Raw genomic sequence first — 17227 nt, 5'->3', positions numbered from 1 at the left:
TCCAAGACTTTGTCTTACCAAGATTTCTGACCTTGAGGAATTGATTCTTGGGAGAGTATAAATTCTTTGCACGTGAGGGCTAGCACCCTTGGTCCTCATATTCCCAACTACATGAGTGTCTACTTGTCTGAAATGACATGGATAATGTCTGAATGCAGAAACGCTTTGAGTATCGTGACTTAACCTAAAGGTGCATTGTATTGAGCACACAGGTTCAATTCATTCTCTTAGGACAATGCATAACTTCCACAAACATTAAGGACTCCACATCTGAATTTCTAACAGACCCTTAGACCAAGGAAAAATGACACATTTCCCCCAGTTTCCAATTGCTACTTCACAGTGCCTTCATTACTGTAAGAGACAAGTCTTTAGAAGAATGTTTGTGTTTTCGTGAAATTTAGAAGAACTGGACATTAAATGTTTGGTGTAACATTAAAGAAATTTGACCAATGTCATTGCTTCTATGGACATCCTTCAAGAAAGTGACCAGACAGGTAGGAACTATTATAAGGGGAATTAGCTCAAGTGGTAGAGCGCTCGCTTAGCATGTGAGAGGCAGTGGGATCGATGCCCACATTCTCCATCTGAAATCTACTGTTGTTTGCCTGATTAAGGCACCAAGTCTAATGTGGTTTAAATTTATATCTCTGAAAAGACTTGAAGCCAATGTCATTTTGCAGGAATTTAGTAGTCCCATTGTGTATGCATTTTAAGTATTTTGGCTCAGTGGAGCAGAGTAAAATTCATGAGTGAAAGTACAACTCGTGATTCTTAAGTGTAGGTAGGTCCTTTTCTATCCTAGTGTTATGTTGTCAAGGATCAAACTTCAACCATGCAAACTGGCAGAGAAAGACATTACAGTTAATTCACGATGAGGATGGGAATAGAACCCATGCGTTTAGAACACAATGGATTAGCAGTCCATCACCTTAGCGTCACGTCCCCTCATCGCCAATGTGCTGAGGTACGTGGGAATCAATGGGACTGACATATTGCCCCCTAGTTAGTAAAATATAATATATTTTTTCTGATCCAGACATTCATAGCATGAGGGGGAATTAGCTCAAGTGGTAGAGCGCTCGCTTTGCATGTGAGAGGCAGTGGGATCGATGCCCACATTCTCCAAACAGCTCCATCTCGTCATCCCGTGGATGTTTTAGCAAGCTTGCTTTTTATGAAAAGATTATTTGAAATGGGTTGTCTAAATTTATCTTTCATTCATTTTTTAACACTGCTTATTCTGTTCAGGGTCGCATGGTGCTTGAGCCTATCCCAGCAGACTTTGTACGATGACAAACTATACCCTAAACTCGTGACTAGACTAAACCTTACCAGTCGTTGGGCATTCATGACTCTTATTTCTGAAAACATTCAAAGACACAATGTTTTGCAAGAGTTATGTTGCCCCATTTAGTAGCCATTGTTTTTATGGTGGGCAGATTGGACCAGACTCAATACCTTCATTATAGTTAACACCCATGCTTAGGAAGATCTTGAATGTATCCAAGACTTTGTCTTACCAAGATTTCTGACCTTGAGGAATTGATTCTTGGGAGAGTATAAATTCTTTGCACATGAGGGCTAGCACCCTTGGTCCTCATATTCCCAACTACATGAGTGTCTACTTGTCTGAAATGACATGGATAATGTCTGAATGCAGAAACGCTTTGAGTATCGTGACTTAACCTAAAGGTGCATTGTATTGAGCACACAGGTTCAATTCATTCTCTTAGGACAATGCATAACTTCCACAAACATTAAGGACTCCACATCTGAATTTCTAACAGACCCTTAGACCAAGGAAAAATGACACATTTCCCCCAGTTTCCAATTGCTACTTCACAGTGCCTTCATTACTGTAAGAGACAAGTCTTTAGAAGAATGTTTGTGTTTTCGTGAAATTTAGAAGAACTGGACATTAAATGTTTGGTGTAACATTAAAGAAATTTGACCAATGTCATTGCTTCTATGGACATCCTTCAAGAAAGTGACCAGACAGGTAGGAACTATTATAAGGGGAATTAGCTCAAGTGGTAGAGCGCTCGCTTAGCATGTGAGAGGCAGTGGGATCGATGCCCACATTCTCCATCAGAAATCTACTGTTGTTTGCCTGATTAAGGCACCAAGTCTAATGTGGTTTAAATTTATATCTCTGAAAAGACTCGAAGCCAATGTCATTTTGCAGGAATTTAGTAGTCCCATTGTGTATGCATTTTAAGTATTTTGGCTCAGTGGAGCAGAGTAAAATTCATGAGTGAAAGTACAACTCGTGATTCTTAAGTGTAGGTAGGTCCTTTTCTATCCTAGTGTTATGTTGTCAAGGATCAAACTTCAACCATGCAAACTGGCAGAGAAAGACATTACAGTTAATTCACGATGAGGATGGGAATAGAACCCATGCGTTTAGAACACAATGGATTAGCAGTCCATCACCTTAGCGTCACGTCCCCTCATCGCCAATGTGCTGAGGTACGTGGGAATCAATGGGACTGACATATTGCCCCCTAGTTAGTAAAATATAATATATTTTTTCTGATCCAGACATTCATAGCATGAGGGGGAATTAGCTCAAGTGGTAGAGCGCTCGCTTTGCATGTGAGAGGCAGTGGGATCGATGCCCACATTCTCCAAACAGCTCCATCTCGTCATCCCGTGGATGTTTTAGCAAGCTTGCTTTTTATGAAAAGATTATTTGAAATGGGTTGTCTAAATTTATCTTTCATTCATTTTTTAACACTGCTTATTCTGTTCAGGGTCGCATGGTGCTTGAGCCTATCCCAGCAGACTTTGTACGATGACAAACTATACCCTAAACTCGTGACTAGACTAAACCTTACCAGTCGTTGGGCATTCATGACTCTTATTTCTGAAAACATTCAAAGACACAATGTTTTGCAAGAGTTATGTTGCCCCATTTAGTAGCCATTGTTTTTATGGTGGGCAGATTGGACCAGACTCAATACCTTCATTATAGTTAACACCCATGCTTAGGAAGATCTTGAATGTATCCAAGACTTTGTCTTACCAAGATTTCTGACCTTGAGGAATTGATTCTTGGGAGAGTATAAATTCTTTGCACATGAGGGCTAGCACCCTTGGTCCTCATATTCCCAACTACATGAGTGTCTACTTGTCTGAAATGACATGGATAATGTCTGAATGCAGAAACGCTTTGAGTATCGTGACTTAACCTAAAGGTGCATTGTATTGAGCACACAGGTTCAATTCATTCTCTTAGGACAATGCATAACTTCCACAAACATTAAGGACTCCACATCTGAATTTCTAACAGACCCTTAGACCAAGGAAAAATGACACATTTCCCCCAGTTTCCAATTGCTACTTCACAGTGCCTTCATTACTGTAAGAGACAAGTCTTTAGAAGAATGTTTGTGTTTTCGTGAAATTTAGAAGAACTGGACATTAAATGTTTGGTGTAACATTAAAGAAATTTGACCAATGTCATTGCTTCTATGGACATCCTTCAAGAAAGTGACCAGACAGGTAGGAACTATTATAAGGGGAATTAGCTCAAGTGGTAGAGCGCTCGCTTAGCATGTGAGAGGCAGTGGGATCGATGCCCACATTCTCCATCAGAAATCTACTGTTGTTTGCCTGATTAAGGCACCAAGTCTAATGTGGTTTAAATTTATATCTCTGAAAAGACTCGAAGCCAATGTCATTTTGCAGGAATTTAGTAGTCCCATTGTGTATGCATTTTAAGTATTTTGGCTCAGTGGAGCAGAGTAAAATTCATGAGTGAAAGTACAACTCGTGATTCTTAAGTGTAGGTAGGTCCTTTTCTAACCTAGTGTTATGTTGTCAAGGATCAAACTTCAACCATGCAAACTGGCAGAGAAAGACATTACAGTTAATTCACGATGAGGATGGGAATAGAACCCATGCGTTTAGAACACAATGGATTAGCAGTCCATCACCTTAGCATCACGTCCCCTCATCGCCAATGTGCTGAGGTACGTGGGAATCAATGGGACTGACATATTGCCCCCTAGTTAGTAAAATATAATATATTTTTTCTGATCCAGGCATTCATAGCATGAGGGGGAATTAGCTCAAGTGGTAGAGCGCTCGCTTTGCATGTGAGAGGCAGTGGGATCGATGCCCACATTCTCCAAACAGCTCCATCTCGTCATCCCGTGGATGTTTTAGCAAGCTTGCTTTTTATGAAAAGATTATTTGAAATGGGTTGTCTAAATTTATCTTTCATTCATTTTTTAACACTGCTTATTCTGTTCAGGGTCGCATGGTGCTTGAGCCTATCCCAGCAGACTTTGTACGATGACAAACTATACCCTAAACTCGTGACTAGACTAAACCTTACCAGTCGTTGGGCATTCATGACTCTTATTTCTGAAAACATTCAAAGACACAATGTTTTGCAAGAGTTATGTTGCCCCATTTAGTAGCTATTGTTTTGATGGTGGGCAGATTGTACCAGACTCAATACCTTCATTATAGTTAACACCCATGCTTAAGAAGATCTTGAATGTATCCAAGACTTTGTCTTACCACGATTTCGGACCTTGAGGAATGATTCTTGGGAGAGTATAAATTCTTTGCACATGAGGGCTAGCACCCTTTGTCCTCATATTCCTAACTACATGAGTGACTACTTTTCTGAAATGCCATGGATAATGTCTGAATTCAGAAACGCTTTGAGTATCGTGACTTAACCTAAAGGTGCATTGTATTGAACACACAGGTTCCATTCATTCTCTTAGGACAATGCATAACTTCCACAAACATTAAGGACTCCACATCTGAATTTCTAGCAGACCCTTAGACCAAGGAAGAATTACACATTTCCCCCAGTTTCCAATTGCTACTTCACAGTGCCTTCATTACTGTAAGAGACAAGTCTTAAGAAGCATGTTTGTGTTTTCGTGAAATTTAGAAGAACTGGACATTGAATGTTTGGTGTAACATTGAAGAAATTTGACCAATGTCATTGCTTCAATGGACATCCTTGAAGAAAGTGACCAGACAGGTAGGAACTATTATAAGGGGGATTAGCTCAAGTGGTAGAGCGCTCGCTTAGCATGTGAGAGGCAGTGGGATCGATGCCCACATTCTCCATCTGAAATCTACAGTTGTTTGCCTGATTAAGGCACCAAGTCTAATGTGGTTTAAATTTATATCTCTGAAAAGACTTGAAGCCAATGTCATTTTGCAGGAATTTAGTAGTCCCATTGTGTATGCATTTTAAGTATTTTGGCTCAGTGGAGCAGAGTAAAATTCATGAGTGAAAGTACAACTCGTGATTCTTAAGTGTAGGTAGGTCCTTTTCTATCCTAGTGTTATGTTGTCAAGGATCAAACTTCAACCATGCAAACTGGCAGAGAAAGACATTACAGTTAATTCACGATGAGGATGGGAATAGAACCCATGCGTTTAGAACACAATGGATTAGCAGTCCATCACCTTAGCGTCACGTCCCCTCATCGCCAATGTGCTGAGGTACGTGGGAATCAATGGGACTGACATATTGCCCCCTAGTTAGTAAAATATAATATATTTTTTCTGATCCAGACATTCATAGCATGAGGGGGAATTAGCTCAAGTGGTAGAGCGCTCGCTTTGCATGTGAGAGGCAGTGGGATCGATGCCCACATTCTCCAAACAGCTCCATCTCGTCATCCCGTGCATGTTTTAGCAAGCTTGCTTTTTATGAAAATATTATTTGAAATGGGTTGTCTAAATTTATCTTTCATTCATTTTTTAACACTGCTTATTCTGTTCAGGGTCGCATGGTGCTTGAGCCTATCCCAGCAGACTTTGTACGATGACAAACTATACCCTAAACTCGTGACTAGACTAAACCTTACCAGTCGTTGGGCATTCATGACTCTTATTTCTGAAAACATTCAAAGACACAATGTTTTGCAAGAGTTATGTTGCCCCATTTAGTAGCCATTGTTTTTATGGTGGGCAGATTGGACCAGACTCAATACCTTCATTATAGTTAACACCCATGCTTAGGAAGATCTTGAATGTATCCAAGACTTTGTCTTACCAAGATTTCTGACCTTGAGGAATTGATTCTTGGGAGAGTATAAATTCTTTGCACGTGAGGGCTAGCACCCTTGGTCCTCATATTCCCAACTACATGAGTGTCTACTTGTCTGAAATGACATGGATAATGTCTGAATGCAGAAACGCTTTGAGTATCGTGACTTAACCTAAAGGTGCATTGTATTGAGCACACAGGTTCAATTCATTCTCTTAGGACAATGCATAACTTCCACAAACATTAAGGACTCCACATCTGAATTTCTAACAGACCCTTAGACCAAGGAAAAATGACACATTTCCCCCAGTTTCCAATTGCTACTTCACAGTGCCTTCATTACTGTAAGAGACAAGTCTTTAGAAGAATGTTTGTGTTTTCGTGAAATTTAGAAGAACTGGACATTAAATGTTTGGTGTAACATTAAAGAAATTTGACCAATGTCATTGCTTCTATGGACATCCTTCAAGAAAGTGACCAGACAGGTAGGAACTATTATAAGGGGAATTAGCTCAAGTGGTAGAGCGCTCGCTTAGCATGTGAGAGGCAGTGGGATCGATGCCCACATTCTCCATCTGAAATCTACTGTTGTTTGCCTGATTAAGGCACCAAGTCTAATGTGGTTTAAATTTATATCTCTGAAAAGACTTGAAGCCAATGTCATTTTGCAGGAATTTAGTAGTCCCATTGTGTATGCATTTTAAGTATTTTGGCTCAGTGGAGCAGAGTAAAATTCATGAGTGAAAGTACAACTCGTGATTCTTAAGTGTAGGTAGGTCCTTTTCTATCCTAGTGTTATGTTGTCAAGGATCAAACTTCAACCATGCAAACTGGCAGAGAAAGACATTACAGTTAATTCACGATGAGGATGGGAATAGAACCCATGCGTTTAGAACACAATGGATTAGCAGTCCATCACCTTAGCGTCACGTCCCCTCATCGCCAATGTGCTGAGGTACGTGGGAATCAATGGGACTGACATATTGCCCCCTAGTTAGTAAAATATAATATATTTTTTCTGATCCAGACATTCATAGCATGAGGGGGTATTAGCTCAAGTGGTAGAGCGCTCGCTTTGCATGTGAGAGGCAGTGGGATCGATGCCCACATTCTCCAAACAGCTCCATCTCGTCATCCCGTGGATGTTTTAGCAAGCTTGCTTTTTATGAAAAGATTATTTGAAATGGGTTGTCTAAATTTATCTTTCATTCATTTTTTAACACTGCTTATTCTGTTCAGGGTCGCATGGTGCTTGAGCCTATCCCAGCAGACTTTGTACGATGACAAACTATACCCTAAACTCGCGACTAGACTAAACCTTACCAGTCGTTGGGCATTCATGACTCTTATTTCTGAAAACATTCAAAGACACAATGTTTTGCAAGAGTTATGTTGCCCCATTTAGTAGCCATTGTTTTTATGGTGGGCAGATTGGACCAGACTCAATACCTTCATTATAGTTAACACCCATGCTTAGGAAGATCTTGAATGTATCCAAGACTTTGTCTTACCAAGATTTCTGACCTTGAGGAATTGATTCTTGGGAGAGTATAAATTCTTTGCACATGAGGGCTAGCACCCTTGGTCCTCATATTCCCAACTACATGAGTGTCTACTTGTCTGAAATGACATGGATAATGTCTGAATGCAGAAACGCTTTGAGTATCGTGACTTAACCTAAAGGTGCATTGTATTGAGCACACAGGTTCAATTCATTCTCTTAGGACAATGCATAACTTCCACAAACATTAAGGACTCCACATCTGAATTTCTAACAGACCCTTAGACCAAGGAAAAATGACACATTTCCCCCAGTTTCCAATTGCTACTTCACAGTGCCTTCATTACTGTAAGAGACAAGTCTTTAGAAGAATGTTTGTGTTTTCGTGAAATTTAGAAGAACTGGACATTAAATGTTTGGTGTAACATTAAAGAAATTTGACCAATGTCATTGCTTCTATGGACATCCTTCAAGAAAGTGACCAGACAGGTAGGAACTATTATAAGGGGAATTAGCTCAAGTGGTAGAGCGCTTGCTTAGCATGTGAGAGGCAGTGGGATTGATGCCCACATTCTCCATCAGAAATCTACTGTTGTTTGCCTGATTAAGGCACCAAGTCTAATGTGGTTTAAATTTATATCTCTGAAAAGACTTGAAGCCAATGTCATTTTGCAGGAATTTAGTAGTCCCATTGTGTATGCATTTTAAGTATTTTGGCTCAGTGGAACAGAGTAAAATTCATGATTGAAAGTACAACTCGTGATTCTTAAGTGTAGGTAGGTCCTTTTCTAACCTAGTGTTATGTTGTCAAGGGTCAAACTTCAACCATGCAAACTGGCAGAGAAAGACATTACAGCAAATTCACGATGAGGATGGGAATAGAACCCATGCGTGTAGAACACAATGGATTAGCAGTCCATCACCTTAGCCTCTTGGTCCCCTCATTGCCAATGTGCTGAGGTACGTGGGAATCAATGGGACTGACATATTGCCCCCTAGTTAGTAAAATGTAATATATTTTTTCTGATCCAGGCATTCAGAGCATGAGGGGGAATTAGCTCAAGTGGTAGAGCGCTCGCTTAGCATGTGAGAGGCAGTGGGATCGATGCCCACATTCTCCAAACAGCTCCATCTTGTCATCCCGTGGATGTTTTAGCAAGCTTGCTTTTTATGAAAAGATTATTTGAAATGCGTTGTCTAAATTTATCTTTCATTCATTTTAAACACTGCTTATTCTGTTCAGGGTCGCCTGGTGCTTGAGCCTATCCCAGCAGACTTTGTCCGATGACAAACTATACCCTAAACTCGTGACTAGACTAAACCTTACCAGTCGTTGGGCATTCATGACTCTTATTTCTGAAAACATTCAAAGACACAATGTTTTGCAAGAGTTATGTTGCCCCATTTAGTAGCCATTGTTTTTATGGTGGGCAGATTGGACCAGACTCAATACCTTCATTATAGTTAACACCCATGCTTAAGAAGATCTTGAATGTTTCCAAGACTTTGTCTTACCAAGTTTTCTGACCTTGAGGAATTGATTCTTGGGAGAGTATAAATTCTTTGCACATGAGGGCTAGCACCCTTGGTCCTCATATTCCCAACTACATGAGTGTCTACTTGTCTGAAATGCCATGGATAATGTCTGAATGCAGAAACGCTTTGAGTATCGTGACTTAATCTAAAGGTGCATTGTATTGAACACACAGGTTCAATTCATTCTCTTAGGACAATGCATAACTTCCACAAACATTAAGGACTACACATCTGAATTTCTAACAGACCCTTAGACCAAGGAAAAATGACACATTTCCCCCAGTTTCCAATTGCTACTTCACAGTGCCTTCATTACTGTAAGAGACAAGTCTTTAGAAGCATGTTTGTGTTTTCGTGAAATTTAGAAGAACTGGACATTGAATGTTTGGTGTAACATTGAAGAAATTTGACCAATGTCATTGCTTCTATGGACATCCTTCAAGAAAGTGACCAGACAGGTAAAAAATATTGTAAGGGGAATTAGCTCAAGTGGTAGAGCGCTCGCTTAGCATGTGAGAGGCAGTGGGATCGATGTCCACATTCTCCATCTGAAATCTACTGTTGTTTGCCTGATTAAGGCACCAAGTCTAATGTGGTTTAAATTTGTATCTCTGAAAAGACTCGAAGCCAATGTCATTTTGCAGGAATTTAGTAGTCCCATTGTGTATGCATTTTAAGTATTTTGCCTCAGTGGAGCAGAGTAAAATTCATGAGTGAAAGTACAACTCGTGATTCTTAAGTGTAGGTAGGTCCTTTTCTAACCTAGTGTTATGTTGTCAAGGATCAAACTTCAACCATGCAAACTGGCAGAGAAAGACATTACAGCAAATTCACGATGAGGATGGGAATAGAACCCATGCGTGTAGAACACAATGGATTAGCAGTCCATCACCTTAGCCTCTTGGTCCCCTCATTGCCAATGTGCTGAGGTACGTGGGAATCAATGGGACTGACATATTGCCCCCTAGTTAGTAAAATGTAACATATTTTTTCTGATCCAGGCATTCAGAGCATGAGGGGGAATTAGCTCAAGTGGTAGAGCGCTCGCTTTGCATGTGAGAGGCAGTGGGATCCATGCCCACATTCTCCAAACAGCTCCATCTCGTCATCCCGTGGATGTTTTAGCAAGCTTGCTTTTTATGAAAAGATTATTTGAAATGCGTTGTCTAAATTTATCTTTCATTCATTTTTTAACACTGCTTATTCTGTTCAGGGTCGCATGGTGCTTGAGCCTATCCCAGCAGACTTTGTACGATGACAAACTATACCCTAAACTCGTGACTAGACTAAACTTTACTAGTCGTTGGGCATTCATGACTCTTATTTCTGAAAACATTCAAAGACACAATGTTTTGCAAGAGTTATGTTGCCCCATTTAGTATCCAATGTTTTTATGGTGGGCAGATTGGACCAGACTCAATACCTTCATTATAGTTAACACCCATGCTTAGGAAGATCTTGAATGTATCCAAGACTTTGTCTTACCAAGATTTCTGACCTTGAGGAATTGATTCTTGGGAGAGTATAAATTCTTTGCACATGAGGGCTAGCACCCTTGGTCCTCATATTCCCAACTACATGAGTGTCTACTTGTCTGAAATGACATGGATAATGTCTGAATGCAGAAACGCTTTGAGTATCGTGACTTAACCTAAAGGTGCATTGTATTGAGCACACAGGTTCAATTCATTCTCTTAGGACAATGCATAACTTCCACAAACATTAAGGACTCCACATCTGAATTTCTAACAGACCCTTAGACCAAGGAAAAAATGACACATTTCCCCCAGTTTCCAATTGCTACTTCACAGTGCCTTCATTACTGTAAGAGACAAGTCTTTAGAAGAATGTTTGTGTTTTCGTGAAATTTAGAATAACTGGACATTAAATGTTTGGTGTAACATTAAAGAAATTTGACCAATGTCATTGCTTCTATGGACATCCTTCAAGAAAGTGACCAGACAGGTAGGTAATATTATAAGGGGAATTAGCTCAAGTGGTAGAGTGCTCGCTTAGCATGTGAGAGGTAGTGGGATCGATGCCCACATTCTCCATCACAATTCTACATTTGTTTGCCTGATTAAGGCACCAAGTCTAATGTGGTTTAAATTTATATCTTTGAAAAGACTTGAAGCCAATGTCATTTTGCAGGAATTTAGTAGTCCCATTGTGTATGCATTTTAAGTATTTTGGCTCAGTGGAGCAGAGTAAAATTCGTGATTGGAAGTACAACTCGTGATTCTTAAGTGTAGGTAGGTCCTTTTCTAACCTAGTGTTATGTTGTCAAGGATCAAACTTCAACCATGCAAACTGGCAGAGAAAGACATTACAGTTAATTCACAATGAGGATGGGAATAGAACCCATGCGTTTAGAACACAATGGATTAGCAGTCCATCACCTTAGCGTCACGTCCCCTCATCGCCAATGTGCTGAGGTACGTGGGAATCAATGGGACTGACATATTGCCCCCTAGTGAGTAAAATATAATATATTTTTTCTGATCCAGGTATTCATAGCATGAGGGGGAATTAGCTCAAGTGGTAGAGCGCTCGCTTTGCATGTGAGAGGCAGTGGGATCGATGCCCACATTCTCCAAACAGCTCCATCTCGTCATCCCGTGGATGTTTTAGCAAGCTTGCTTTTTATGAAAAGATTATTTGAAATGGGTTGTCTAAATTTATCTTTCATTCATTTTTTAACACTGCTTATTCTGTTCAGGGTCGCATGGTGCTTGAGCCTATCCCAGCAGACTTTGTACGATGACAAACTATACCCTAAACTCGTGACTAGACTAAACCTTACCAGTCGTTGGGCATTCATGACTCATATTTCTGAAAACATTCAAAGACACAATGTTTTGCAAGAGTTATGTTGCCCCATTTAGTAGCCATTGTTTTTATGGTGGGCAGATTGGACCAGACTCAATATCTTCATTATAGTTAACACCCATGCTTAGGAAGATCTTGAATGTATCCAAGACTTTGTCTTACCAAGATTTCTGACCTAGAGGAATTGATTCTTGGGAGAGTATAAATTCTTTGCACATGAGGGCTAGCACCCTTGGTCCTCATATTCCCAACTACATGAGTGTCTACTTGTCTGAAATGACATGGATAATGTCTGAATGCAGAAACGCTTTGAGTATCGTGACTTAACCTAAAGGTGCATTGTATTGAGCACACAGGTTCAATTCATTCTCTTAGGACAATGCATAACTTCCACAAACATTAAGGACTCCATATCTGAATTTCTAACAGACCCTTAGACCAAGGAAAAATGACACATTTCCCCCAGTTTCCAATTGCTACTTCACAGTGCCTTCATTACTGTAAGAGACAAGTCTTTAGAAGAATGTTTGTGTTTTCGTGAAATTTAGAAGAACTGGACATTAAATGTTTGGTGTAACATTAAAGAAATTTGACCAATGTCATTGCTTCTATGGACATCCTTCAAGAAAGTGACCAGACAGGTAGGAAATATTATAAGGGGAATTAGCTCAAGTGGTAGAGCGCTCGCTTAGCATGTGAGAGGTAGTGGGATTGATGCCCACATTCTCCATCTGAAATCTGTTGTTGTTTGCCTGATTAAGGCACCAAGTCTAATGTGGTTTAAATTTATATCTTTGAAAAGATTCGAAGCCAATGTCATTTTGCAGGAATTTAGTAGTCCCATTGTGTATGCATTTTAAGTATTTTGGCTCAGTGGAGCAGAGTAAAATTCATGAGTGAAAGTACAACTCGTGATTCTTAAGTGTAGGTAGGTCCTTTTCTAACCTAGTGTTATGTTGTCAAGGATCAAACTTCAACCATGCAAACTGGCAGAGAAAGACATTACAGCAAATTCACGATGAGGATGGGAATAGAACCCATGCGTGTAGAACACAATGGATTAGCAGTCCATCACCTTAGCCTCTTGGTCCCCTCATCGCCAATGTGCTGAGGTACGTGGGAATCAATGGGACTGACATATTGCCCCCTAGTTAGTAAAATGTAATATATTTTTTCTGATCCAGGCATTCAGAGCATGAGGGGGAATTAGCTCAAGTGGTAGAGCGCTCGCTTTGCATGTGAGAGGCAGTGGGATTGATGCCCACATTCTCCAAACAGCTCCATCTTGTCATCCCGTGGATGTTTCAGCAAGCTTGCTTTTTATGAAAAGATTATTTGAAATGCGTTGTCTAAATTTATCTTTCATTCATTTTTTAACACTGCTTATTCTGTTCAGGGTCGCATGGTGCTTGAGCCTATCCCAGCAGACTTTGTACGATGACAAACTATACCCTAAACTCGTGACTAGACTAAACTTTACTAGTCGTTGGGCATTCATGACTCTTATTTCTGAAAACATTCAAAGACACAATGTTTTGCAAGAGTTATGTTGCCCCATTTAGTATCCAATGTTTTTATGGTGGGCAGATTGGACCAGACTCAATACCTTCATTATAGTTAACACCCATGCTTAGGAAGATCTTGAATGTATCCAAGACTTTGTCTTACCAAGATTTCTGACCTTGAGGAATTGATTCTTGGGAGAGTATAAATTCTTTGCACATGAGGGCTAGCACCCTTGGTCCTCATATTCCCAACTACATGAGTGTCTACTTGTCTGAAATGACATGGATAATGTCTGAATGCAGAAACGCTTTGAGTATCGTGACTTAACCTAAAGGTGCATTGTATTGAGCACACAGGTTCAATTCATTCTCTTAGGACAATGCATAACTTCCACAAACATTAAGGACTCCACATCTGAATTTCTAACAGACCCTTAGACCAAGGAAAAAATGACACATTTCCCCCAGTTTCCAATTGCTACTTCACAGTGCCTTCATTACTGTAAGAGACAAGTCTTTAGAAGAATGTTTGTGTTTTCGTGAAATTTAGAAGAACTGGACATTAAATGTTTGGTGTAACATTAAAGAAATTTGACCAATGTCATTGCTTCTATGGACATCCTTCAAGAAAGTGACCAGACAGGTGGGAAATATTATAAGGGGAATTAGCTCAAGTGGTAGAGCGCTCGCTTAGCATGTGAGAGGTAGTGGGATTGATGCCCACATTCTCCATCTGAAATCTGTTGTTGTTTGCCTGATTAAGGCACCAAGTCTAATGTGGTTTAAATTTATATCTTTGAAAAGATTCGAAGCCAATGTCATTTTGCAGGAATTTAGTAGTCCCATTGTGTATGCATTTTAAGTATTTTGGCTCAGTGGAGCAGAGTAAAATTCATGAGTGAAAGTACAACTCGTGATTCTTAAGTGTAGGTAGGTCCTTTTCTAACCTAGTGTTATGTTGTCAAGGATCAAACTTCAACCATGCAAACTGGCAGAGAAAGACATTACAGCAAATTCACGATGAGGATGGGAATAGAACCCATGCGTGTAGAACACAATGGATTAGCAGTCCATCACCTTAGCCTCTTGGTCCCCTCATCGCCAATGTGCTGAGGTACGTGGGAATCAATGGGACTGACATATTGCCCCCTAGTTAGTAAAATGTAACATATTTTTTCTGATCCAGGCATTCAGAGCATGAGGGGGAATTAGCTCAAGTGGTAGAGCGCTCGCTTTGCATGTGAGAGGCAGTGGGATCGATGCCCACATTCTCCAAACAGCTCCATCTTGTCATCCCGTGGATGTTTCAGCAAGCTTGCTTTTTATGAAAAGATTATTTGAAATGCGTTGTCTAAATTTATCTTTCATTCATTTTTTAACACTGCTTATTCTGTTCAGGGTCGCATGGTGCTTGAGCCTATCCCAGCAGACTTTGTACGATGACAAACTATACCCTAAACTCGTGACTAGACTAAACTTTACTAGTCGTTGGGCATTCATGACTCTTATTTCTGAAAACATTCAAAGACACAATGTTTTGCAAGAGTTATGTTGCCCCATTTAGTATCCAATGTTTTTATGGTGGGCAGATTGGACCAGACTCAATACCTTCATTATAGTTAACACCCATGCTTAGGAAGATCTTGAATGTATCCAAGACTTTGTCTTACCAAGATTTCTGACCTTGAGGAATTGATTCTTGGGAGAGTATAAATTCTTTGCACATGAGGGCTAGCACCCTTGGTCCTCATATTCCCAACTACATGAGTGTCTACTTGTCTGAAATGACATGGATAATGTCTGAATGCAGAAACGCTTTGAGTATCGTGACTTAACCTAAAGGTGCATTGTATTGAGCACACAGGTTCAATTCATTCTCTTAGGACAATGCATAACTTCCACAAACATGAAGGACTCCACATCTGAATTTCTAACAGACCCTAAGACCAAGGAAAAAATGACACATTTCCCCCAGTTTCCAATTGCTACTTCACAGTGCCTTCATTACTGTAAGAGACAAGTCTTTAGAAGAATGTTTGTGTTTTCGTGAAATTTAGAATAACTGGACATTAAATGTTTGGTGTAACATTAAAGAAATTTGACCAATGTCATTGCTTCTATGGACATCCTTCAAGAAAGTGACCAGACAGGTAGGTAATATTATAAGGGGAATTAGCTCAAGTGGTAGAGCGCTCGCTTAGCATGTGAGAGGTAGTGGGATCGATGCCCACATTCTCCATCACAATTCTACATTTGTTTGCCTGATTAAGGCACCAAGTCTAATGTGGTTTAAATTTATATCTTTGAAAAGACTTGAAGCCAATGTCATTTTGCAGGAATTTAGTAGTCCCATTGTGTATGCATTTTAAGTATTTTGGCTCAGTGGAGCAGAGTAAAATTCGTGATTGAAAGTACAACTCGTGATTCTTAAGTGTAGGTAGGTCCTTTTCTAACCTAGTGTTATGTTGTCAAGGATCAAACTTCAACCATGCAAACTGGCAGAGAAAGACATTACAGCAAATTCACGATGAGGATGGGAATAGAACCCATGCGTGTAGAACACAATGGATTAGCAGTCCATCACCTTAGCCTCTTGGTCCCCTCATTGCCAATGTGCTGAGGTACGTGGGAATCAATGGGACTGACATATTGCCCCCTAGTTAGTAAAATGTAATATATTTTTTCTGATCCAGGCGTTTAGAGCATGAGGGGGAATTAGCTCAAGTGGTAGAGCGCTCGCTTTGCATGTGAGAGGCAGTGGGATCGATGCCCACATTCTCCAAACAGCTCCATCTTGTCATCCCGTGGATGTTTTAGCAAGCTTGCTTTTTATGAAAAGATTATTTGAAATGCGTTGTCTAAATTTATCTTTCATTCATTTTAAACACTGCTTATTCTGTTCAGGGTCGCCTGGTGCTTGAGCCTATCCCAGCAGACTTTGTCCGATGACAAACTATACCCTAAACTCGTGACTAGACTAAACCTTACCAGTCGTTGGGCATTCATGACTCTTATTTCTGAAAACATTCAAAGACACAATGTTTTGCAAGAGTTATGTTGCCCCATTTAGTAGCCATTGTTTTTATGGTGGGCAGATTGGACCAGACTCAATACCTTCATTATAGTTAACACCCATGCTTAAGAAGATCTTGAATGTTTCCAAGACTTTGTCTTACCAAGTTTTCTGACCTTGAGGAATTGATTCTTGGGAGAGTATAAATTCTTTGCACATGAGGGCTAGCACCCTTGGTCCTCATATTCCCAACTACATGAGTGTCTACTTGTCTGAAATGCCATGGATAATGTCTGAATGCAGAAACGCTTTGAGTATCGTGACTTAATCTAAAGGTGCATTGTATTGAACACACAGGTTCAATTCATTCTCTTAGGACAATGCATAACTTCCACAAACATTAAGGACTACACATCTGAATTTCTAACAGACCCTTAGACCAAGGAAAAATGACACATTTCCCCCAGTTTCCAATTGCTACTTCACAGTGCCTTCATTACTGTAAGAGACAAGTCTTTAGAAGCATGTTTGTGTTTTCGTGAAATTTAGAAGAACTGGACATTGAATGTTTGGTGTAACATTGAAGAAATTTGACCAATGTCATTGCTTCTATGGACATCCTTCAAGAAAGTGACCAGACAGGTAAAAAATATTGTAAGGGGAATTAGCTCAAGTGGTAGAGCGCTCGCTTAGCATGTGAGAGGCAGTGGGATCGATGTCCACATTCTCCATCTGAAATCTACTGTTGTTTGCCTGATTAAGGCACCAAGTCTAATGTGGTTTAAATTTGTATCTCTGAAAAGACTCGAAGC

The 17227-nt window shown here is 40.0% G+C and overlaps 1 protein-coding gene and 13 non-coding genes across 18 annotated transcripts in view; all 14 read left to right on the top strand.

Moving 5' to 3' along the window:
- Positions 1-17227, top strand: part of dnaaf4 (dynein axonemal assembly factor 4) — a 119499-nt gene that overhangs the window by 82990 nt on the left and 19282 nt on the right. The gene's annotated exons all lie outside the window — the stretch shown is intronic.
- On the top strand, positions 514-586 carry trnaa-agc (transfer RNA alanine (anticodon AGC)). The gene has a single exon. It is a non-coding gene; the product is annotated as a tRNA-Ala (tRNA).
- Positions 1056-1128, top strand: trnaa-ugc (transfer RNA alanine (anticodon UGC)). The gene has a single exon. It is a non-coding gene; the product is annotated as a tRNA-Ala (tRNA).
- On the top strand, positions 2019-2091 carry trnaa-agc (transfer RNA alanine (anticodon AGC)). The gene has a single exon. It is a non-coding gene; the product is annotated as a tRNA-Ala (tRNA).
- trnaa-ugc (transfer RNA alanine (anticodon UGC)) lies at positions 2561-2633 on the top strand. The gene has a single exon. It is a non-coding gene; the product is annotated as a tRNA-Ala (tRNA).
- trnaa-agc (transfer RNA alanine (anticodon AGC)) lies at positions 3524-3596 on the top strand. Its single transcript has one exon. It is a non-coding gene; the product is annotated as a tRNA-Ala (tRNA).
- On the top strand, positions 4066-4138 carry trnaa-ugc (transfer RNA alanine (anticodon UGC)). Its single transcript has one exon. It is a non-coding gene; the product is annotated as a tRNA-Ala (tRNA).
- trnaa-ugc (transfer RNA alanine (anticodon UGC)) lies at positions 5570-5642 on the top strand. Its single transcript has one exon. It is a non-coding gene; the product is annotated as a tRNA-Ala (tRNA).
- trnaa-agc (transfer RNA alanine (anticodon AGC)) lies at positions 6533-6605 on the top strand. Its single transcript has one exon. It is a non-coding gene; the product is annotated as a tRNA-Ala (tRNA).
- Positions 8581-8653, top strand: trnaa-agc (transfer RNA alanine (anticodon AGC)). Its single transcript has one exon. It is a non-coding gene; the product is annotated as a tRNA-Ala (tRNA).
- On the top strand, positions 11592-11664 carry trnaa-ugc (transfer RNA alanine (anticodon UGC)). Its single transcript has one exon. It is a non-coding gene; the product is annotated as a tRNA-Ala (tRNA).
- On the top strand, positions 14605-14677 carry trnaa-ugc (transfer RNA alanine (anticodon UGC)). The gene has a single exon. It is a non-coding gene; the product is annotated as a tRNA-Ala (tRNA).
- trnaa-agc (transfer RNA alanine (anticodon AGC)) lies at positions 15569-15641 on the top strand. Its single transcript has one exon. It is a non-coding gene; the product is annotated as a tRNA-Ala (tRNA).
- On the top strand, positions 16112-16184 carry trnaa-ugc (transfer RNA alanine (anticodon UGC)). Its single transcript has one exon. It is a non-coding gene; the product is annotated as a tRNA-Ala (tRNA).

This window comes from Stigmatopora argus, chromosome 3, assembly GCF_051989625.1.
Source record: "Stigmatopora argus isolate UIUO_Sarg chromosome 3, RoL_Sarg_1.0, whole genome shotgun sequence".
Taxonomy (NCBI): Eukaryota; Metazoa; Chordata; class Actinopteri; order Syngnathiformes; family Syngnathidae; genus Stigmatopora; species Stigmatopora argus.
This window is presented reverse-complemented; position numbering and strand designations above follow the sequence as displayed.